The following is a 26,356-nucleotide window of genomic DNA, read 5'->3' as shown; positions in this document are numbered from 1 at the left end:
TCATACAAAACACATAGCGGAAGCAACAAACAAAGATCTATTTCATTCATGATCGATAACTTGCACTATATAAATTTCAGAATTTAAGAACAAGATAGCGTACCTTGGTGCGGTGAAATTCAAAACAAAAGATTATAAGTACTTGAGAACACTTTTAATCTTCACTCCAATTCCACTTTATGCCCAAGAAGTGTGGTATCTCAATCAGTTTCCAAGGGAGAATAATTGAGTGGTTTCACTCGCACTTACACACCACTTCACAATGGTGTCTCACTTTTTTCTCTAATATATATATATATATAAATTCTATATGTTTCTCCCTTTTATAACTAACTGATTATCTAATTGGGCTGCCTTATTGGGCATTTCCAATTGGGCTTTAGTGTGTGGCTTGGAGTGGGACCAAAAGGGACCAATAAGACACTAGCTCTAATGGGCCTTGGGCTTTTCTGTCAACTTTTGACAAGTCCAAAGTTACCATTAATTATATTTAATACCACTATATAAATATAATTGCACTCTAGGCCTTATTAATTAATTATATCCCAAGACTTTATTATACATGCAACCCCTTCATAAAATATTCGTAGTAATACAAAGTCATGAATGTAGACTGCCACTGTAAATTACTACATCTTAATCCTTGAGTACCCGGTTTAATCATTTTAAGTTATTCATTATATATCTATGAAATCTAATTTCATAAATATATACTTAATAATTTCTTACCAAAGTGGTTAGGCCTAACTCTCTGAATAACTGAACCCATTAAACTTATCTCAAGGGAATATTTTATATCTTCTTTAAGAGACTATGAATTCCATCTTGAAAATATTTGTTCCATCAATACTAAATGTGGCTGCTCAACATACTGAGGTTTTGACCGTTACTTTAGATGTCACTCCTGATATATCAAAGCAACCTACACTTCATGATCAGGTCCATTATTCTCTCAGGATTAAGAGTTCATGCAAATATAAGTTGTGAGATTTATTATTCAATTGACAGTCATTAGGAGAATAATAAATCTCACAGCAGTCCAGTTCAATATGTCTTAACTCTTAAAACATATTAATACATCAATTAGAAGTCTCCACTTCCATGATCAAGACAAATCATCTTAGTTGATATGTTATAGTTTTCGCAGATGAAATGCCCAATTTCATCACCAACTATGAACTAAAATTCTGAGTTTACAAAGTACTTGTGACTTATATCTTCTGTGACTAAATCACATAAATCACATACTATGCATCTCATGGACTAAATGATAATGTTCGAATATTCATGTTACCATTATTTTAGGTAATAATAAAACAACTTTATTAATTACAATATTAAGTTATACATAATATCATACATAGCATCATACAATAGGATTTAAGGGCACTAATCTCAACATTTGACAACCTGTATTTCTGAAACACTTTAAACAAAACTCATCAAGGCATCTTTGTGTAAAACAGAAATAATAGATTGCATATAAGATATTAGAAACATGTGTATAAAGAGAGAAAAGAAACAACACATGTAGGGGTAGGTGAAAAACATACACCAATATATAAAGAATATAAGTACAATGTATGTCAAAATGGTTACAAGAAGACCCATGTACAAGAAGAAGGAGGTAAGCACTCCCCTAACAAGATGAAACACATCTCCCCCTTACAGAGGCATATATTTCTACCCCTAACATGTAGAATCTTAAAAGAAGAAACCACAAATTCTCCCCCTTTTTATCATGATTGACAAAGGGTACAAGAAACTAGAAAGCTTCACCCAAAAAATATAAAGATGATTAAGGGGGTACAAAGAATCCATATAAATGCATGAATGTGATGAAACAAGATGCTATAGATGACAAGATAAAAGAAAGATGCAAAACATGTGAAAAACAATGCATGCAAGAGTATCTCGATAGATTGAACAACTATCGAGCAAGTGTCCAAGGCAAAAAGAAGCTTGATGGATCGAGGATCTGTCGAGGAGCTATCGAGGGGATAGAAAGTTTCTCAATCAATCGACCTAGCTATCGAGAGGTGTCGAGATTGCAATAAAAAGCAACTGAAGAGCTCAATAGAAAAGCTAGGTGTTGAGAGGTGTCAAGGAGCTGTCGAGATTGCTTAAAAATAGTTTTTCAAAGAAGAGGAAAACATAGACATGAATGCAATCAAACATGCTACTCAACCAAAGATCCAATCAACATTTTAAACTTCCAAAATCATCTCTCAACAAAAAAATGTTAAGCACATAAATCTCAAAACACACACACACTAAACAAGTCTAACCAATTTTATATTTCAAAAACAAGTTAAGACAATTTAGTGAGCATACATTAACACATGTATTCTTTGTGATGGCCAAATCACATTGTAATTGCAGATGTATAAAAAATAGCAAAGAATATTGCATGTTGTGTGTAAAAAAAAATCGCAAGATTGCATAAGTGTATACATGTTATGACGATTTGGGATATGAGAAAATCACCTTAACTTACACATAATCATAACTATTTGATGGAGACTATCACCTTCGAGGTACATCCTATAACTCCCACATTTCTTAGAATACACACTTACAATCATATAAAACATTTTGATCTTTTTGCTCTTTATTTTTCTTTGCATATTTTTTCTTTTGATAAGCATATCATGCATGAGCATATAAGAGAAAGAAAAGAAATACCCAATGATGTTAAGCATTAGACATTGCACTTTTGCTATGCCGAAGTATACAAATGTCATTTCATGATTAGCAGGCAATAGTGTTGAGATGATTATTTATACATTTCTCTTAGAATTTTCAAGTCATTCCCACGAAAAAGAGTGATATGAGTATTAAGTACAAGAGATTACTTAATCTTACTCATCACAAACACGAGCCACAAAGCTCACTTACTTAGTTGTACATAGAGATGCTCATCTAAGCTACAAAAGATACAAAGTTTAGAAAAATTTGTTTTAATGACCATACAAAGTACACAAGTATCAATGTGCACATACACACACTATTTTTGTATTTTTCTAATTTTTCTTTTTATTTTTATTTTGGAAAATAAAATAAAATAAAAACTAAATAACCAAACAAAAACAGACAAACAACATGAAAGTGTGAAGATAGATGCAAATGCATAAAAGTATGATTCCAAAAGCAGATAAGAAATCAAGCAAAGAGAGTCCTACTTTAGAAAGAAAGAATTAAAGAAGAGGACAAACAGAAAAGACAATTAAGTCTTAGGCTCCTTTCTCACCCACACAACACGAGTCTTTGGCCGTGGAGATGAAAGGCACATGTCCTACTATGTCTACTAAAGGACATAGAAGAATTAAAATTCTCTTGAAATTGAGTTAAAAAGCTCAAGACTTTTAATAACTCTCCAAACAAAGGTGTAGGTCCTTAAGAGGAAACCTGTGACTGTTTGAACAATTACTTATGAGGATACAACTTAAAGCAATTAGGACTAATGTGTCCAGAAATACCACAATGGTGACAAACGTGAGGTCTAACAAAGGATTTAGAATTAGTCAAATTAGTTTTAGATTTCATACCTTTATTATCTTTCTTAGATTGGGGCACAAAGACAGTCCTTGATCCAGAAGCCATGGAAAAGGAGGGGCCGAAGGAGACAGCATATCCTAAGCCAGTCATATCAAAACTTGGCTTTTGAGCACTCAATACCTCATCAAGCTTTGCACTAGACATCCTCTCTATTTGAGTTCTAACTTGACTAAGCTCAACCTCAAGATTCTTGACCTTCTCTTTTAATGAGGTGTTCTCCACAACAAGAGTCTTTACTAACCTTGTAGTCTCATCTAATTTGACTAACAAATCAGTTTTTTCAATTTTTACCTCATTAAGCTCTTTTCTACAAAGATAAGAAGTCTTTTCAGATTTTATAAATTCAGTGCATAGCTTATCATAGGCTTCCTGAAGGGTCATCTTCTTAGGTACTTCATCATCAGAAGAATCCTCACTGTCAGTAGCACTCTCCACAATCACCTTAACAATTATGGCAACAAAAGCTATAAAGTGACCACATTCATCTATATACTCATCGGAAGAGTCATCCTTAGTATCACTCTAGGTAGTAACCAACCCTTTATCTTTTGACTTCTTGGTCTTTTCTTTCATAAGGTAGTTTGGGCACTTTATCCTCATATGACCAAAACCTTTGCACTCATGGCACTGAATAAGGGGTTTCTCATTCTTGCCTTTCTTAGAGGATTTATATTTCCTAGGAGGTTTGCCTTTATTCTTTTTCCTAAATTAAAGAAGCTTGATAATCTCATCAATTATGAAGGTTAGATCCTTATCCTTATCATCGTCTTCATCTTCATCGTCACTTTCATCTTCATCTTCAGAGTCCTCAATCTCTTCCTCTATACCCTTAAGAGCTAAATTTCTACTCTTTCCACCTTTTACCATTAAACCTAATCCCATCTCATAGGTTTGAAGGTTCCCTACAAGTTCAGTCAAAAGAATTTGATCAATGTCCTTTACTTCTTTAATGACAATGAACTTGGCATGTAATCTTTCAAGTAAAGACCAAAGGATTTTCCTAATAATTTTGGATTTTGCTATAGATTCCCCAAGGTTGAAGGTAGAATTCATAATATCCTTGAGTTTAGCATAGAACTCATCAAAGGTTTTATCCTCCTCCATCCTAATTTATTTAAAATTACTAGTGAGTCTTTGAAGTTTTACAGTCTTTACTGCTATAGTACCTTCATTGGTGGTCACAAGAATGGTCCACGCTTCCTTGGCAACTTCTGTGGATGATATTTTCATGAATTTTTCATTGGTCAACCCACAAAATAAAGCATTTAAGGCCCTACTGTTGAAATTTGCAACTATAATTGTTGCATCATCCCAATCCATCGACACTTCCTTTGGCTTAATCCAACCAACTTCAACAGCTTGCCATACCTGTTCACCTAGAGCCTACCAAAAAAAGTTCATATAAACTTTCCAATACGCATAATTAGTGCCATCAAATAAAGAAGGAATCAAAAGAGATTGTCCACGATCCATGACAACGGGGGTCAAGGATCAAACTGAGGAAATTAATCCAATCAGAGTGAACCCGCTTTGATACCACTTGTTGGGAAATATAGACCCTAGTTGATAGAATTAACAAGTTTTAAATCAAAGTTGTTAATTAGATTTATTGTGAATAAAACTTGTTAAAAAAAACTAACATCAATATCATGTCAATATCATGCACAGCTGAAAAGTAAACAAGACAAAATATGATGACCCAAAAAAACCAATAAAACAAACTAGTTTCACAGTAAAAAATCTAGGGGGAAACCTTCCTAAAAATCAATCTATTATAGTAAAGAGAAATTTCAGATCTAATACAAAACTTTTGTTCCTAGACTCTACATCTCCCGTAGATGAACTTACAGCAAAAACTTTCTACTGCTTCAAAACCTTTAAACTCTTCAATATATGAACACCGCCCTTTTTGCACGGATCCCAATATGTGACTAACCAAAGATGCACGACTCCTAGTACGTAACTAACACACCAACTTGAAAAAGATTGTTGGCTGCAAAGTTCTTCACTTCATCAACAATGAAGATCAAGAAGCACTTGATTACAAAACCCTAAGGCATAAAGACGCAGTAGCTTCTTTCAAAGAGAATAAGTCATCGGTCACCTTTTGCATATTTTCTCATTGTATTCTCATATGTGAAGGCCTCTAAAATAAGCCTTATATATGTTTAGGGTTGTGAAAAAAGAAATCCGACACAAATTCATAAACATAGACCGAAAATCAGATCTAAAAAACTTATTTTCATAATTCTCAATAGATAGCTATCTATCAACAGTTGTTGAGATCTCAATAGATAGCTATCTATCGGCAGCTGTTGAGACTCATTAAACCTCAATAAATAGCTATCTATCAGCAGTTGTCAAGCTATTTGTCCAGCTTTAATGAACAGCTTCTCTTCACTTGTTTCTTGGTCCAATCTTCATGACTTTAATACTAGAGTTGAACAACATGTTTCTTGAAGTACTAAACTCATCATAGATCTACCCAATTACAAGTAAAGTGCGTTTTGTCAAAGGATTAGCCAATTACATAAAATATGTCCTTAACAGTAGCACAACTTTTACTACAAGTCAAAAGTGGCAAATTGTGAACTAAGAGAAAAAGAATATGTTCATGTGAAAGTGATAGACAGTCACTCACAAACTACTACATTTGAGTTGTGACAAAATTTATAGTTCTATAAGAACTCAAAAATGAAAGGAGAGAAGAATGAAAGGAAAGAGAAAAGAGAGTACTTTTTTTTTTTTTCCAGAGTGTTTGGCTTGAAAAGAGAGTGCATACTGTAAGGTTGAATTTAATCAACTATTTTGTTGGCTTTATTCCGTGCCAATTTCCTTGTAATTTAGTATACAGAAACCCTGTATTTCGGTGGGAATCATGTAAGGGTAGTGTGTGAGAGAGTGTGAAGAAAAACTCAAAAGTACACTCAGCAAGGCCTCGGACTGGATCTCGCAACTAGCTCGCGGCTGGCAATTCACCAAAAGAGGCACACATGTGAAGTATGCAAAGGAGCTGAAGAGTCACGCCAGCTGGAGTACTACATGACAAAACTTCCAGTCTAGCCAAGCAGTTAGCTCGCGACTCAGTTAAGTCACGAGGCCAAGTCACCGAACCGCTCTATTTGGGAATAACTGACCTTTCGCATTCCAAACATACACCAATATAAATACCCCTTATACCCACGTATTGTAGAGAGCTTCTAGATAGAATTTTGAGAGAGAAACCCTAGAAAAAAATAAAATTGACTCATCCGCAATCTTCATCTTTGTTTCTCTAAATTCCTCTACTCTTACTCTCTCCATTATTACATTCTTGGGAGATACATTAGCCAAATTCTTTTCTCACCATACCTATATCTATGAGAAGGTTATTTGGTGCTTAGAAAGCTGTTTGGAAGGGACCAATTGATATTGGTTGATGCTATGGGCTATAGCGGGATCCAGTAAGCTAAAAAAGACAAAGGTTCAGCATAACCTCGTTGGAGTAAGAAGCTTGAAGGGCTTAGGTACATTGGGTATTAGGCTTGGAGCCTCTTCTGCTGTTCATGTATCCCAACTTCATTCTCTAGTAGATTATTAACCGCTTGGAAGGCGGCGGAGAGGTTTTACACCAAGGACTTCAGTTTCCTCTTCAATAACACACCACTGTGTTGTCTTTGTGTTTGCATCTATCTTCCCTTAATCTTTGCTATTTAATTTCTACTGTGGTTGTGATTTTATTTGATTTAGACTATTTTATCAATTCTATTGTAGCTTATCTTCATATTCCGCACATACATTGTTTAATAATAAGCTTGAATTGGTAATTTTTAATTTGGGGGTCTAAACGTTCAAAGTGTTTTACACACTATTTGAACATTCAATTGGTATCAAAGCGGGTACACTAGCTGTGGTTTAATTACCTAAGTGCGATCCTTGACCCCATTGAAATGGATCGATCTCAATCTCTAAATGCTCCAACATATTTTGATGGTAGCAATTATGCCTTTTGGAAAGTCCAAATGAGGGCTTTCTTGTGTTAAATTGATGAAAGTGTATAGGATGCGGTTGATGTTGGATGGACTAGGCTGGAGGCTGCCAAATCCATATGGGATAAGGCAGCCCTCGCGGCAGCTAATACAAATAACAAAGCACTAAATGCAATTTTTTGTGGTGTATCTCCAAATGAATTCCACAGGATTTCTCACATCACTATTGCCAAGGAAGCGTGGAAAATATTGGAGACCACGTATGAAGGAAGAAAGAAGGTGAAAGACACTAAGTTGCAAATGCTAACTACTTGATTTGAAGAGCTGAAAATGAGTGAAGACGAGTCATTCGACTCATTCTATAGCCAGCTGAATGAGGTGGTTATTGGCAAGTTCAACTTGGGAAAGAAAACAGAGGACTCACAAATAGTGAGGAAAATTCTTCGATCATTGCCGGAGAGCTTCCGTGCAAAGGTTATAGCAATTGAAGAGAGTAAGGATCTAGATGATATCAAAGTTCAAGAACTAATTTACTCACTTCAAACATATGAACTGTCGTTGCCATCATAAAGGAAGAGTCAATCCCTTGCACTTAAGATAATTAATAAGAGGATAGAAGCTCATGACTCATCAGATGAGGACGAAGTTGATAAAGATGTGGCATATCTTATGAAGAATTTCCGAAACTTCTTGAAGTTCAAGAAGAATGGAAAGTTTGCTAAGAAGGGAAAATTCCCAAATTTCAGAAAATAGAAAAGGGATTTCAAGAGGAAAGATGGGAAGGACTCTCAATCCTCTCAAGGAATCATGTGCTGCAAATGCAATGGACATGGACATTTGAAGAAAGAGTGTACCAATTATTTGAAAGCAAAGGGCAAGGTGTATACCACCACTTTCAGTGATTTCGACTCCTCTGATTTAGATTCAGATGAAAGCTGTGATGGAGAGGGAAACTTCTCTGCATTCATGACCATTACTCCAGTAGAATCTTCGAATGATTTGAGTGCACTAGTGGAAGAGCTTGGTGAGCACTCCAAATTTAAGTCAATTGGGATAGTTGAGAAATCTGATGATGAGGAAGATGAAGGAACAGTGGGACTGTAAGAGACCTACAATTCCCTCCTTGAGAAGACTGGTGAATAAGCAAATGTGGCTAACGTAGCAATTAAAAAGATGAAGAGGGCAGAGGAAGATTATAAAAGTCTTCTAGTGTGATACAAGGAGAGCAAATGTGAAATGGAGATGCTAAATGGAGTGCTGACCGAAGCCTACTCAAAGATAAATTTTCTTGAGCTTAAGGCGGTTCGAGCTAATGCTAAAGTAGAGTGAGTCTCTTCCAAGAAGCTTGATGAAATGCTTGCTCATCAAAAACCATTCTTCGACAGAAGTGGATTGGGATACACCATAGAAAGCAGTTCGGCTACTAATATATCCAAGGAAATGAAGTTCGTGAAAGCCAAAGAACCGATGGTAGCTACCACGAATGCTGAAAAAGTGAAGTCGGAGAAGAAGAGAAATGTGACTGACCAACGGATTTTGACTAAGCCTTCTAACCAATCAGTGGTTCGAGCTAATGCTAATGCTTGAGGTGGAAGTTTTATCCTGTAGTGCTCCAGCTGACGTGACTCTTTAACTCCTCTGCATGCTTCGCATGTGAGCCTCCTTTGGTGACTTGCCAACCGCGAGCCAGTCGCGAGCCCTATTGAGTGCACACTTTTGAGCTTTTCTTCACACTCTCTCACACACTACCCTTACATGATTCCCACCTAAATACATGGTTTCTAAATGATGAATTACTAGAAAATTTGGTACGAAATCAAGCCAACAGAATGGTTGATTAAATTCAACCTTACAATCTCCCTCTTTGGCTATTCCATGACAAAACTCTAAAAAAAGCTCTAGACTTAACATGTGAGTTGAGAACAGTTGAACAAAACTCACTCACACCTAACTCTAGAATCTGTGTAGCTCTTGAACCATAAGAACAAGTATCTCCTGAAAAACAACAACATAGTATGATCATTGTATCCAGAAAACTTGTAATGCATATGGAGCAAGCATAATGTGATCAAGCAATATAGATTAAAGCAATAAAGCATGACTTAACCAAAAATAAACAATCACTATAAATAGTGACCACAATACTCATTCACATAAGGAATGAATATCCGGACATGCAAGCTAATAAGCTCAATGCAAAGTATCATTTGCATGTCCAACACTCAACCAATACAACAACACAAGGTAATTGTATTAAGGATATAAAATCCAACACAGGGCGCAAGAGTGATGTGCTTATAGAAATGCATAACATTAACAACAAGTACTAAGCTACATAAGCATGGGTACAAAGACAGCATAAAGTAAAGATACACAAAATAAGTCCTGATATATGATAAAATAAAGCAACATAGTCCTACTTTTCAACATCAATGCTCCCCCTTTGATTAAGCACTTTCTCCTCCTATCATCATCATCTCCCCCTTTTTGTCTCAGAATAGCTAGTCTTTATTTTCCTCTAGCTTCCTTTGAATTTAGTCCAATTGGGTTTGGAGAGAAGTGAACTTCGTATCACAACAGATGGTTTGATGGTGCATGAGAGAGGAGAGTCCGGACATCTTAGTGCTTATTTCATGGATGGATGCCATAATGTTGTCTAATTTCTCATCATTGGAGGAGGAGCTATAGTGAGAACCACTATGAGATGTTGAAGTCTCTGTTTTGATTTCCTTCCAACTATGTCCAATACTAGCATTGAGTCTATGAATGTTGATTGGACTTGGCTTCGTGTAGGGAGACTCATCATCTGTTGGATGAATGCCTTTAAGTTTCAAGATCCTTGAAACGAGGTAGCAAAAAGGAACACATATACTTGAGTCAGTTCTTACAACAGTTTTGTGCAAAATATGAAAGATATGAGCGCAAATGTCGATCTCTTCTTCAGTAATCAGATCATGGAGGAACAAAGCTCTCTAGAGATTCATGTATCCGGTGCTGGATAGAGGATACAGATTATTGAACATGATTATTGTAAGCACCCTTAGTTCTGGAGATAGGGAGGAAACACTAATTGAGTTCCTAGTTTGTGAGAATTCCAAGTTTCTTCCAAAAGCGTCCCTAAGAAATCCTCATTCAGACTCATATCCATATACCGGTGGATTAGTAAACATTAGCCAGTTGATGTGTAGGATTTCTACCAGATAAGTGGGAGTGACTGAGAAAATCTTTCCTCTAACCCAACATTTGAGCTCCTCCCCCTCAACAATGGCATTAGCATAGAATTTTTTCACCAAATTCTCATATGCATCATCAAGGTCGGAGAGAAGTTAATTCCAATCCTTGGTGGCAAACCATATAGGGATTTTGGTGTCCAGGAGAGACGGTTGGTCAATAGCCCTTTCAACCAGCAAAGAGACATCTCTAAAGTATTTCACATAGGTTTGAAAAGTAGCATAAGATCTGAACTTGTGAGGATTATACACTCCTGTTGGGGATCGGGTCCTCTTTGGCTTTGGAGAAAGATCATCAACATCAATCACGGGCTCTTTCCCTTTGCTACTGCCTCTTTTCATAACTGATCTTTTGAATGGAGACATTTTCAAACTGCATCATGTTACACCAAAGAGCAACAGAGACCACACAAGACAACAAACTCTATTAGCACAGAGTTAGTCCCAAAACAGGAATATTGTGGAAAACCCTAAAATCATAAGATTAAGGCCACAATCATGTCACAGAATATGTGTATGCTACAAATAACACATTGAGCGGCCAAAGATAGAGTGTAATACCACATATATAACACAACCCACACATCAATCTTGTCAAAGAATCTAATACCCATATTTAAGCATCATAATCACAGAGATTATCAAAAACACCCAATCCAAGAAATCTTAGGTAAGAAATGTGAAATACAGTGAGAAAGAAACAAAACTCATACCTTTTCTTGAAGATTGGTGAACAAGTGAGGAAAAATATGGAGAGTTTGTGTGTGTACATAGTGATTTTGAAAGAGGGGAAGAAGAACAGGAAGATGAATAGTCACGAGATGCAAGGGAAAAATGAAAAAATTTTGAAACCAGTTTTGAAAAAGACCCTCATTGTGCAAAACACACAATTTTCGCGATTGGATTGAGTCACAAACAAGTTGCCAAACACCTTAGAGACAAAATTTTGAAAAATTTGTCTAAGTATTTTTCGCGACTGGAAGGTCCACCCTGGAGTAAGTCGCGAAGGGAGCCGCGAAAATTTTTGTATGACCTCCCTACTTAAGATTCCACTCACGAACAAGTCGCCAAACCAAGTCGTGAACTATAGAAACCAAGAATTTTGGAAAATTTTCTAAGTCTTTTTCATGACTGGGACATTAACCTGCTAGTGAGTCGCAAAAACCTTTTGTGTAAGCTCAAGATTGGGGAATGCGACTGGAATGACCTGCGACCAAGTCTCCAGTACAGGGCAACACAGCTTTTGAAATTTTTGATAATTTTGCAAAAAAAAAAAAAAAAAAAAAAAAAAAAAAAAAAAAAAAAGGACTTTCCAAAAAAAAATTAAAACACTCAAAAATATTTTTGAGTCTGTGAAATACATTTAATCAAGTACAATCACACAAATGAATATGACATTCATTGAACATAGACATGTGTGATGTGTGTGAGTACCAAAGATAAGATAGTCCTTAGTCTAATGTGAAGCTTCAATGATCAATTCAACCAAGGCATACACAATTAACACCAGGAAAAGTGACCTATCTCAATTATAGAAATATGCATATATGACCTCCCACAAAACTTGATAACATAACATTGAAGCTTTTCATTTGGCTCCATATACATCATATCATTTGATCTTTTTGAATCGTTACATCTCATTTTTAGATCGATGCCTGAAATTTTTGACATTTCAATTTGATGAGTAAGCCTTTGGCTTTTTGGGCATCATACATTTTTCACAAAAGTCGCTTTCCCTTTTTCCTAGTCAAATACTAGTATGTGCGAAGGTTTTTACGGCTCATTATCTCTTTTTATTTTAAGATTTACATTTGTTGAGCTCTTTAAAAAAAAATAAAAGAGTGGGACGATATATAAGCACAAGTCTATGCAAGTTTCAAGATCAACAAAACCATTGACTAATCATTCATGACAAGTTTGAGGATCTATTTACAACAGTCACATAGATTTCAAGATTTTTCCCACAATGATATGAGTGCATTGAGAACAAGCTACGCCGATAAATGCACAAAGCCAGTAGTACAAAAGTACAAGGCAAAACATGTTTGTGACAATACATAATAATGTCAATCAAACTTTTTGGATTTTCTAATTTTTATGTGTTTTTGGATTTTTGACATAAAAGAAGAAAAGAATGACCCAAAAAAAAAATGTAAAAACATTTAAAACAAATGCAAACAACTAAACACAATTTTTTAGCACATGCTGGAACAAAAACAAAAGGTACACAACCAATCAAAGTCACAAAGCATAGGAAGTATTAATGTATGGATATGTTGTAAGGCTTATGCATGAGTACCCTTCTTCACACACACGACACGTGCATTTGGGGTGATATCCCTAGAGGATTGGGTACCATTGTTCTGAATTTTGAACCTTCTGGTGAAGCTTGTCAAACAAGTGGTGAAAGCATCAATCATCTTCATTACATCCCTCATTACGGGATCACCTTCTTGACCTTTTGATTGTTCAGCAGTCCAATTCCCTTTGCCATGTCTTGGTCCTCTTGACCTTTGAGCACCTGAATTCTTCAATGCTTGAAACTTATGATAGTTTGGTCTGGTGTGACCTTGAATTCCATGGTGATAGAGAAGTGTTGGGTTCTAGGACCTCTTTGTTACTTTGGGAGTGATTTCCCTTTACCATAAGTTTGACCACTAATTGGTTAGAAGGCTTAGTCAAAATCGTTGGTCAGTCACATTTCTCTTCTTCTCTGCTTCACTTTCTCAGCATTCGGGTAGCTTCCATTGGTTCTTTGGCTTTCCAAACTTCATTTCCTTGGATATATTAGCAGCCAACTGCTCTTCTGGTGTATCCCAATTCGCTTTTGTCGGAGAATGGTTTTTGATGAGCAAGCATTTCATCAAGCTTCTTGGAGGAGACTTGCTCTACTTTAGCATTATCTTGAACCACCCCAAGCTCTCCATTCAGCATCTCCATTTCACATTTGGTCTCCTTGTATCACACTAGAAGACTTCTATAATCTTCCTCTGACCTTTTCATCTTTTTAATGGCTGCATTAGCCACTTTTGCATATTCACTGGTCTTCTCAAGGAGGGAATTATAGGTCTCTTACAGTCCCACTGTTCCTTCATCTTCCTATCATCAGGTTCCTCAACTATCCCAATCGACTCTAATTCAGAGTGTTCACCAAGCTCTTCCACTAGCACACCCAAATCATCCGAAGATTCTACTAGAGCAATGGTCATGAATGCAGAGAAGTTTCTCTCTCCATCATAGCTTTCATCTGAATCTGAATCAGAGGAGTCAGAATCACTATGAGTGGTGGCATATACCTTGCCCTTCGCTTTCAAATAATTGGGACACTTTTCTTGAAATATCCATGTCCGTTGCATTCAAGCACGTGATTCCTTGAGAGAATTAAGACTCTTCCCATCTTTCCTCTTGAAGTCCTTTTTCTCCATTCTGAAACTTGGGAATTTTTCCTTCTCAGCAAATTTTCCATTCTTCTTGAACTTCAAGAACTTTCAGAAATTCTTCACAAGATATGCCACATCTTTATCGACCTTATCCTTATCCGATGAGTCGTGAACTTCCACCCTCTCATTAATTATCTTTAGAGCAAGGGATTTGCTCTTTCTTTGTGATGGCCATGACAGCTCATATGTTTGTAGTGAGCCAATTAGTTCTTGAACTTTGACATCATCTAATTCCTTCTCTCTTCAATTGCAGTAACTTTTGCACGGAAACTTTTTGGCAATGATTGAAGGATTTTCCTCATTATCTTTGAGTCCTCCGTCTTTTCACCAAAGTTGTACTTGCCAATAACCACCTCATTCAGCTTACTATAGAATGAGTCGAATGACTCATCTTCACTCATTTTTTGCTCTTCAAATTGAGTGGTTAGCATCTGCAACTTAGTATCCTTCACCTTCTTTGTGCCTTCATAGGTGGTCTCCAATATCTCCCACGCCTCCTTGACAACTGTTATGTGAGAAATCCTGTGAAATTCATATGGAGAAACACCACAGAAAATAGCATTAAGTGCTTTGCTATTTGCATTTGCTACCGCAAGAGCCGCCTTATCCCACGTGGATTTAGCAACCTCCGGCCTAATCCATCAACTACATCCTAAAGAGTATCATTAATTAAACACAAGAATGCCCTCATCCAGACTTTCCAAAAGGCATAGTTGCTACCATCAAAATATGGTGGAACATTTAAAGATTGAGTCTAGACCATCAAAATATGGTGGAACATTTAAAGATTGAGACTAGTCCATCTCAAACAAGGTCAAGGATCAAACTAAGGTAATTAAATCATAGCATGTGCACCTGCTCTGATACCAATTGAATGTTCAAAATGTGTGTAAAACACCTATGAACGTTTCAACCCCCAAATTACAAATTACCAATTCAAGTTTATTATCAAACAATGTATGTGAGGAATATGAAAATAAGCTAAAACAGAATTGATAAAACAATCTAAACCAAATAAAATCACAACCATAGTAGAAATTAAATAGCAAAGATTAAGGGAAGAGAAATACAAACACAAAGACAATATAGCGATGTCTTATCGAAGAGGAAACTGAAATCCTCTTCGTAAAACCTCTCCGCCGCCCTCCATGTGATCAATAATCTACTAGAGAATCAAGTTGGGATACATGAACAGCAGAAAACCCTCCAACCCTAATCTACCCAATGTACCTAAGCCCTCCAAGCTTCTTACTCCAACAAGGCTACGCCAAACCTTTGTCTTCTCTAGCTTACCAAATTCCGCTATAGCTCATAACATCAACCAATATCAATTGGTCCCTTCCTAACTGCTTCCCAAGCACTAAATAACTTTCTCACAAATATGGGTATGTGAGATAAGGATTTGGCTAATGTACATTTCAAAGATGTAACAATGGAAATGGTGAGAGTAGAGGAATTTGGAGAAATAAGGATGAAGATTTTGGATGAGTTAATCTTTTTTTTCTCTAGGGTTTCTCTCTCAAAATTCTCTCTAAAAGCTCTCTACAATACGTGGGTATAAGGGGTATTTATACTGGTGTGTTTAGAATACGAAAGGTCAGTTTTTCCCAAACAGAGTGGTTTGGCGACTTGGCTTTGCGACTTGATTGAGTCGTAAGTTTGAGTCGCGAGCTAATTGCTTGCCAGACAGGAAGTTTTGTCTTGTAGTGCTCTAGCTAGCATGACTCTTCAGGTCCTCTACATGCTTCACGTGTGTGCCTCCTTTGGCAATTTGCCAGCTGCGAGATCCAGTTGTGAGGCCTTACTGAGTGCACACTCTTGAGCTTTTCTTCACACTCTCTCACACACTACCACGGAATCAAGCCAACAGAATGGTTGATTAAATTCAACCTTACAGTATTTGACTAGGAAAAAACAAAGCGACTTTTGTGAAAAATGTATGATGCCTAAATAGCTAAAGGCTTACTCATCAAATTGAAATGCCAAAAATTTCAGGCATCGATTTCAAAATGAGTTGTAATGATTCAAAAAGATCAAATGATATGATGTATATGGGGCCAAATGAGAGCTTAAATGTCATGTTATCAAGTTTTGTGGGAAGTCATATATGCATATTTCTATAATTGAGATAGGTCACTTTTCCTAGTGCTAATTGTGTATGCCTTGGTTGAATTGATCATTCAAGTTTCACATTGGACTAAGGACTATCTCATCTTTAGTACTCACATATGTCTATGTTCAATGAATGCCATATTCATTTTTGTGATTGTACTTGATTAAATGTTTTTCACATACTCAATTTTTGTTGATCAAACAAAAAATGATTATTGAGTGTTTTAATTGTTTTTGAAAATTTTTTTTTTTTTTTTTTTGCAAAAATATAAAAAAAAAAAAAAAAAATGTGTTGCCTTGCACTGGTGACTTGGTCACGGGTCAATCTAGTCGCATGCCCCCAGTTGCAAGCTTACACAGAAGGTTTTCACAACTCACTGATGGGTCAATGTCCCAGTTGCGGAAACGACTTTGAAAATTTTTCAAAATTCTGGGTTTTTACTGTTCTTGCGACTTGGTTTGGTGACTTGTTCGCGAGTGGAAGCTCCAATCACAAGGTTATATAGAAATTTTCACGGCTCCCGTCACGACTTACTCGCAGGTGGACCTTCCAGTCACGAAAAACACTTAGAAAAAATTTTCAAAACTTTTGTCTCTAAGGTGTTTGGCGACTTGTTTGTGACTCAGTTCAGTCGTAAAAAACGCGTATTTTGCGCTTTAAGGACAATTTTTAAAACTTTTCAGTTTTCCCTCGAACATTTTTTACTGTTCATTGTCTTATCCGTTCTTCTCTCTCTTAAACTCACCATGTTTCTTTATCAAAAGCCTCCATTTTTCTTCATCATCTCAACTTCAATCTTCAAGAAAAGGTATGGTTTTTCTATCTTTCTCTAAGTATTTCATGTTTATAGACTTGATTTCTTGGATTTTGAGTTGTTGTTGAGATTTGATACATATGATGATTCGATTATGGGTTGGGTTCATTTTGTTGAGCTTGTTGAATGGATATTGTTGACATTGATAATATGATGCTTGTTATACATGTTTTCATGTTTGTGTATCCTTTTTGAGTAGTTTATCATGATTGTGCTGTGGTACACAAATCATGCTTATGGTAAAATTGTCTCAAAAGACAATTACTTTGTGCTTTGATGTGCCTGCACACTCATCACATTTGCACACCACACGCATCAATGTTGCTCATGCTTAAATACATGATTAAATATTGCATACTTGGTTCATTTACCATGATTGAGTGATATTATTTCTCAATGACAATGAGTGTTTATTTCATGGACTAACTTGAATCTAATCAAGTTTATGTTTGTGTCTTGTGGTTTTGTACTTAGTTCTCTGCTATTTATATGTTATCTTGCAGATGTCTCGTCGTTCCTCTCAAGGAAAAGAGCCTGTAACTGATGTTCCATCATCCCTTATTTCAAAACGGACTCGATGTTCATCTCATGCTTCCAACATTGAGAGATTTAGGACTTTGCTTGATTCATAAACTTAATTAAGCATTTTTTGTAGATGCTCCTATTGTGCTAGAAAGGGTTGTAAAGTTTGATACCTTGAGAACAACATTTATTCCTAGAATCTTTAACGCAAAAGATTGGGCTGACCTGTTTAGGAACTTCGAGGACCCGATTGAGGAATTGGTTAAGGAGTTCTATTCAAATGCTAGATACACCAGAGTTGAGTTGTAGTGTTTGGGTACAAGGAAAGGAGTTCAACATCAATCCAGACTACATTGCGAAGGTTCTTCTAATCAATAAACCAGTAAATGTAGACCTCACTCCATATGATGATAAACTTCCTAAGGTTCAAGATATTCTACAAATTCTAGGACCAAATCATGAGATTTCACCCAAAGGCACGTCCATTGGAACAGCAAAGTTTGCACCTGATCTTACGACTCTCAAATTGATCATATTCTTCAACCTGTATCTACTCTCGAATACTGCATTCATCAATCTTGGAAGAGTGTAATTTCTATGTGATCTCATCACTGGAGTTCAAATTGACATATTTGGTCACATCTTTCAGTTAATAGGGAGAAGAACAACTCGATCGGCAGCACGAACATGTCTTCCTTTCTATAGTCTTCTCATGAAGATCATGGTCCTTGAAGGTGTTCGTCCACCAACAAATGGAAAAATAGTGCCACGTCATCAACCAATATACATGATATCTCTTCAAGCAAGTAAGAACCACTCCTCTAAAGCACCTAAGAGTGAATCTTTTCATCATGCTACCTCTTCAGGCCATGGCTCAGCCACTTACACTAAATATGTGCATACTGAGTCTGCATCTCCTCACACTCTTGAATTACAGACGATTAGCACTCAGCCTACCCAACCTAGCACTCAATCTGATAGGTTGAGCACTTTGTTTGAGGGTCTGTACTAGCGTATTTCTTGATTTGAAAGGGTTCGCTACTCCACGAACAGCCAAGTTCAAATGCGTCTAACAGCCATTGAGACACAGTTGGATGCTATTCAACAAAAGCTGGAGGACAACCTTTAGCTATTCGTGCCAAAAAGGGTGTAAAGTTGTTATTTACATTTATTCCGTGACAAATTTGATTATAATTATTGTTCAATCTTTTGTACCATGTATTTATTGGGGAATTTGATTGTAAAGGTTGTGTGATAGAGAGAGTGTGTGAAGACTCAAGCAATTGAAGATTGAAGTGTTCTCGCAAGTATCTCGCGACTAAGCATCCCGCGAAGTGACTCATGTGCCTAGCACATGCTGGAATACGAAGAGTCAGGCCAGGATGGAGACAGAGACACCCGCGAGACATTCTGTTCTGCCAGCCTATCCATTCTGATACACACTTTCTGTGCCTACACTATTTATACCCACATTACCCACAAAAGTTGAGGAGTGCTTCTGAGAGAAAACCATAGCCAAACACCTTGAGAGTTAAAGATTGTTATACCCACAATCCTCTACACACTTGCTTGTGGAATTTCCTTAACTCCTACCTCTCCATTTCCATACCATTGAGAGGTTGATAGGCCAAACACTTACCACACCCTTTCAGAGTGTCTAGTGAAGTTTTGGTGCTACTGGAAAGTATTGGAAGAAGCCAAGGATGACAGATGCAACATGGAGCTTGTTGCGGAATTCGGAAAGCTAGACAAGACACAGTTCCAAGAAGCCTTGTTGGAGCAGGAGCTTAGAGGGCTTAGGTACATTGCGTAGATTAGGCTTGGAGGGTCTCTTGCTAACCCATGTATCCCAACTGATTGTCTAGTGGATCGATTACTGCTTGGAGGAAGGCGGAGAGGTTTTTCGCCGAGTTCTTCGGTTTCCTCTTCGATAACACATCGAGGTGTTATCTTGTGTTTGCATATTTCTTCCCTACTCTTTTACTTTCCATTTTACTACTGTGTTGCTTTGATTATGGATTAGAGTAGCTTGTTTGTTTATCCGCTCGTTTTTACACTATTCCACACTTAGAATTAAGTTAGTGTAAAATCAATCAAACCGTAACTTTTAATTGAGGGTCTAAACAGCTCTTGTGTTTTTAACACATTTTCAAGCTTTCAATTGGTATCAAGTGGGTACACTCGTTGTGGTGTAACTACCTGAGTGTGATCCTTGACCCCGTTTGAGATAAACCAGTCTCAATCTTTAAATGTTCCACCATATTTTGATGGTAGTAATTATGCTTTTTGGAAAGTTCAAATGAGGGAATTCTTGTGTTCTATTGATGATACTATTTGGGATGCGGTAGAAATAGGTTGGATTAGGCCGGAGGCCACTAAATCCACTTGGGATAAAGCAGCTCTTGCAGCAGCTAATGCTAACAGTAAAGGTTTGAATGCAATATTTTGTGGTGTTTCTCCAAATGAGTTTCACAGGATTTGTCATATGACATTAGCCAAGGAAGCTTGGGAGATATTAGAGACCACTTATGAAGGAACAAAGAAAGTGAAGGATACAAAGTTTCAGATGCTTACCATCAAATTTGAAGAGCTTAAGATGGGAGATGATGAGTCCTTTGATTCCTTCTATGGGAAGCTTAACGAAATTGTAATTACTAAGCTCAATCTTAGTAAGAAGATTGAAAATGCTAAGGTAGTAATAAAAATTTTGAGGTCCTTACCGGAGAGCTTTCGAGCAAAAGACACAGCCATAGAAGAAAGCAAAGATTTGGATGAGATTAAAATCCAAGAGCTCATTGGATCTCTCCAAACGTATGAGCTGGGATTGCCTTCTCATAAGTCAAGCAAATCTCTTGCTCTTAAAACCATCACCGAAAGAATGGATGATTCCTCCGAAGAAGATGGAATGAAGAAGGAGGTAGCATTTCTTGCTAAGAACTTCTGAAAATTTTTGAGGATGAAGAATAGTGGGAAACCATTCAGCAGAGGGAAGTTTTCATCCTCCAAAGGTGATAGGAAAGAATTTAAGAAGAAAGAAGGGAAGGATACCCAACCTCCTCAAGGCATTATGTGTTATGAATGCAATGACCATGGACATCTCAAAAAGGAGTGTCCCAACTATCTAAGAGGGAAGGGCAAGGCATATGCCACAACTCTTAATGATTCAGATTCATCCAATTCTGATTTAGAAGAGAGTTATGATGGAGAAGGGAATTACACTTAGCCTTTATGACTACTACTCATGTTGAGTCCTTAGAGGACTTGAGTTTGCTAGTGCAAGAACTTGGGGAGTATAGTGATGAGGAATCCATAGGAATTGTAGAAGAATCAGATGCTAAAGAAGATGAAGATTCAACCGGTCTTCAAGAAAATTACAATTCTCTACTTGAGAAGTCAGGAGAATATACAAGGGTGGCCAAGGTAGCTGTTAAAAAAATGAAGAAGGTAGAGGAGGACTATAGAAGTCTCCTAGTGCGATATAAGGAGGCCAAATGTCAAATAGAGACGCTGAATGGAAAACTAACGGAAGCCTACTCTAAGATAAAATTCCTTAAGCTTGAGGTGGTTTAAGCCAATGCAAAAGTAGAGCAAGTCTCCTCCAAGAAGCTTGATGAAGTCCTCTCTCATAAAAAACCTTTCTCCGACAAAACCGGATTGGGATATACTGGAGAAAGCAGTTCAGCTGTTAAAATCACCAAGGATGTGAAGTTTGTACAAGCCAAAGAACCAGTAGTGACTGTTTCTACACCTAAGAAAGTAGACGATGAAAAGATGAAGAATGTAGCTAACCAACAGGTGTTGAATAAGCCTCTTAATCAATCTGTGGTCAACCCTAAGGTTCAAGGGAAATCACCTCCAAAGTTGCAAAGAGGTCCGGGAATTCAACATTTCTATCATTTCTGTGGACTTCAAGGACACACAAGACCAAATTGCCATAAGTTGAAGGCATTGAAGAATGCAAGTATTCAAAGGTCAAAAAGCCCTAAAAATGGCAAAAGGAATTGGGCTGGTGAGTAATCAAGAGATCGAAATGGTGATTCCGGCATGATGGATGTGATGAAAATGATTGGTGCCTTCACCACTTGCTTGGAGAGCTTCACTAGACGGTTTGAAAGTCCTAACTCTCGTACCCAATCCTTTAGGAATATCACCCTAAACGCACGTGTCGTGTAGATGAAAAGGGGTACACATGCATAAGCATTTCAATATGTCCATGCATTAATACTTTCGATGTTTAGGGACATTTGCTCATGCATCTCTACATGCTTGATTTGCTTTGTATCATTTGCTTCTAGTTTTATCATGTTTCTTTTACAAACTTTTGCTTTAATTTTGTTTTTGTTCTGTTTTTGAGTGTTATCAAAATTCAAAAACTCATAAAAAATGAAAAATCTTCAAAATGTTTGATCGCTTGTATTGTGTATAGCACATGAGAGTTTGGCCTAGTACCTTAGTACTAATGGTGTAGTACATTTACGAGCTTAGCTTGTTTTGTATGCACATTTATCTATGTGGAAGAAATCTTGAAAACTATGTGTGATTGTTGTAAATAAATTTTCAAGCTTGTCATGAATGATTGGTCAATAGTCTTGATGGTCTTTATACTTGTATAGACTTATGCCTATATCTCTTCCCACTTTATTTTTTGTTTTTGCAAAAGAGCTCACCAAATGTAAATCTCCAAATGAAAAGAGATATTGAGCTGCAAAATCCTATCGCACATACTAGTATTTGACTAGGAAAAAGGGAAAGCGACTTTTGTTTTGAAATGTATGGAGCTCAAAAAGCCAAAGGCTAATTCTAAATGTTGATATATAAAAAATTATCAAGCACCAATCTCAAAAAGAGATGTATTATCCAAAATGAATCAAATGTTATGATTTATGCAGAAGCCAAATGAAAAGCTTCTAAGATTTGTAATCAATTTGTGGGAGGTCATATATGTTCATTTCTATAATTGAGATAGACCACTTGATTTAGTACCAGTTGTGTATGACTTGTTTGAATTGATCATTGAAGCTTCACTCTAGTCTAAGGACTATTTCACACTTCATACTCACCCACAACACACAAGATTTTAATTCAAATGTGGTGTGTATGCTTAAGTACTTGCTGGTTAAACCCAAAAAGATTTTTGAGTGTTTTATATGTTTTTTAAAGTGCTTTTATACTTTCGTATCTTTAGTTTTTGTTCAAAATGCATTTTTGTATTTTTCTTCAAAAACTAGTTCAGAGGGTGTTTTGCGAGAAGCTCGCAACTTAGAGATTCCCGCAAAAAGGATTTAAGGGAAATAAATTTTTCGTCATTTCACACAAAGACTCTCACGAGTATTTTGCGAGTAAACAATTCTCGCGAAATGTGTTTTAGGCAAAAACTAGAATTTCTTCAATTAAAAAAAAAAAAAAAACTCTCACGACTGTCTCGCGATTGTTTCGCGACTTAATACTTCTCGCGAAAGTTTTTGTGCTTCAGTGACTATTCTCGCGACTGTCTCGCACATGTCTCGCTACTATCTAACCTGCGACAATTTTATATCGCTGATGTGACTGTTTTTCAAAGCACTCTCATTTCCCTCGCTAAGCCTCTCTCAAACCCTTTTCAACCCAAAATCACATTTTACTCAAACCCCATCATTCTCAAGCCTAATTTCTGCATTTTCAACTTCAAGGTATGTTTTCTAAAACATTTTCTTCATGTTTTTTCTAAGATTATGCAGTTATTTGAGTTAGGGTATCAAAATTTGGAGATTTTTCAAAATTGGGTTGAGGTTCTTCATTTTACAAATTTTTTTAAATCTTTGATTGGATTGTGTCCCATTTGTTGTTTGTGCATCTATGTTGGCCCCATGAGGCATTTTAGCATGTATTGAGGCAAGTTTTCCCCTTGTTCATGCATTATCCATAACGGTTGTGCATTGTTGCATGTTAGGTGTTTAACAGAATGTCCGAATGACATTTCTGTGTTGAATTGGACTCAATTGAGTTCCAATGTTTGTTTTTGGTCTTGAATGATCATGCTTTCTATGTTTTGGTAAATGGTTGTGTGTTTTACACACTTTGTCCATTTTGTGCCTCAATGCCATGCCATGCTCACCTCTAGGCACACCTCATGCATCTCATGCTGCATCCTTATGCATCAGCACATGCACACATATGCACACATATGCACACCTACTTAATTTCATGCATTGTGTCTATGTGTACTTGGTTTAACTATTTTAGCACGTTGTTTTGAGTTATTTATGATCTGTTTTAGGTTATTTTACCTTTTCTTTGAACTAACTTGAATCTAATCAAGTTCTGTGTTCTGCTTTGTGTTTTGCATTTGTTTCCTTGGTGTGTGCTCATCTATGCAAATGCTTCGCCGTTCTTCTCGCGGTAAAGATCTAGTTATTGAACCGCCTTCATCACCAGTGTCAAAAAGGACACGACACTCATCCAAACTCTCAAACAGTGAGACATTTAAGACTCCCCTGGACTCTCAGACATTCTCTAGCATTTTTCAGGACACCCCCCCTGTGGTGAAGCGTATTGTTTAGTTTGACACTCTAGGATCCACCTTTATCCCCAAGATTTTTGCAAACAGGGATTGGACTGAGTTATTTGGAAACTTCAAAGATCCGGTTAATGAATTGATTAAAGAGTTTTATTTGAATGCAAGATTCACTAAAGTAGAACTACAATGTTGGGTTCGGGGAAAAAAATTCACCATAAATCCGGATTATATTGCAAAGCTTCTTCGTACCACTCGACCCGCAAATGTAGACAAGTCTCCCTATGATGACAGACAACCTGTTGTGTCAGACATTCTTAGAATTCTTGGAGAAAAACATGAAGTTTTTGCAAAAGGCACCTCCATCGGAACAGCGAAGTTCAAACCTGAACTGGAAACTCTCACCTTCATCATGTTCTTCAATCTATACCCATTGTCCAATACAAAATAAATCTTGGACGGGCATAGTTTTTATGCGACCTCATCAATGGAACTTCGATTGACATTTGTACTCATATCTTCCAAACTATAGGAAAAACAGCTGCATGATCAGCAACAAAATTATGTCTTTCGTTCTGCAGTCTTCTCATGAAAATTATGTTGAATGAAGGAGTTCGTCCACCAAGAGATGGGAAGATTATAGCTTGTCATCGTCCAATTTCTATATCATCTCTTAAAAAGAGCAAAAGTCACTCTTCTTCTGAAAAGAAAAAGCAAAATTTGTCCACACCACCTGTTTCTCACTCCGGATGAATCAGTTGTTCATACTACTAAGACTACCTCTTCTCACATTCCTGCACCTTCGACTGTTAGTACACAACCAGGTCAATCTAGCTCTCAAACCGACCGATTCATCACCTTGGTTGATGTTTTGTATGAGCATATGTCAGGACTTACAAATCTCATCCACTCCACCGACAACCAGGTTCAAATGTGCCTCACTACCATTGAGACACAGCTAGATGAGATTCAACACAAGTTAGAGGAGAGCCTTTAACTATTCGTGCCAAAAAAGGGGAGAGCATACTCCATGTACAGACTGTATAGATTGGTCAATAGCATATAGAAAGGAGGAGAACATCACAAGAAAGGAAGTGTGCATAGTGAAAGGGGGAGTTTGAAAAGCTAACACACAAACTTAGTTGTTTTGGTTTAAATTGTTTCTAGTCTTTATAACTGCTGGTTTTTGTTTACAATTTTTACTGTTACTACTTTTGTTTAAACCTTTAAATACTTTGTTTTTAATTTCAGTTTATTTTTAGTATTTGTGATTATCTCTATTCTTTGTAGCATTTTTTTTTTTTTTTTTATACTTTTAAGATATTGCTAATATGTCTTAAGTACCTCACTCTTGTACCCTAGTAGGATTTTATGTCCTAGATGCAAATATTTCATGTATTTTGCATTGGTTGAGTGTTGGACATGCAATTGATCATTTGGATTGTTCTTAATTGCATTGCGTGTCAGGATGAGCATTTACTTGCTAAATGTTCATTGTAGTCATTCTTTAATAATTGTTTTTGTTTGATCAAGATATGCTTACATGTTTTATAATGTTTACAAACTTGATCGCATTTTACTTGCTCATGTACGTACCTTGTGTTCAATTTGTCATAAGCTTAATGAAAGTTTTGTTTGTGTGCAAGTGTTTCAAGTAACAAGTATATACATGCAAGTGCTTCACAGCTTCTAGATTAGGTGTGAGTGAGTTTTTCCACTGTTCCCAAACTCATATTTAAGTCTAAAGTCTATTTTAGGGGTTTTGTCATAGAATAGCCAAAGGGGGAGACTGTAAAATTATTATTTACAACTATGTGTTTTTTGTTGGCTTTTATTTCGTGACAAATTTGATTGTAACTATTGTTCAATCTTTTGTACCCTGTATTTATTGTGGGATTTGATTGTAAGGGCTGTGTGATAGAGAGAGAGTGTGTGAAGACTCAAGCAATTAAAGACTTAAGTGTTCTCGTGGGTATCTCGCAACTAAGCATCTCGCGAAATGACTCATGTGCCTTGTACATGCTAGAATGCGAAGAGTCAGGCCAGGATGGAGACAGCTATGTCTCGCGAGTATCTCGTGGGTAAGGCCTTCCTGCAAGACACCCGCAAGACATTCTATTCTGCCAACCTGCACATTCTGATACACACTTTCTGTACCTACACTATTTATACCCACATTACCCACAAAAGTTGAGGAGTGCTTCTAAGAGAAAAC

This window comes from Quercus suber, unplaced genomic scaffold, assembly GCF_002906115.3.
Source record: "Quercus suber isolate HL8 unplaced genomic scaffold, Cork oak 2.0 scaffold_27, whole genome shotgun sequence".
Taxonomy (NCBI): Eukaryota; Viridiplantae; Streptophyta; class Magnoliopsida; order Fagales; family Fagaceae; genus Quercus; species Quercus suber.
This window is presented reverse-complemented; position numbering follows the sequence as displayed.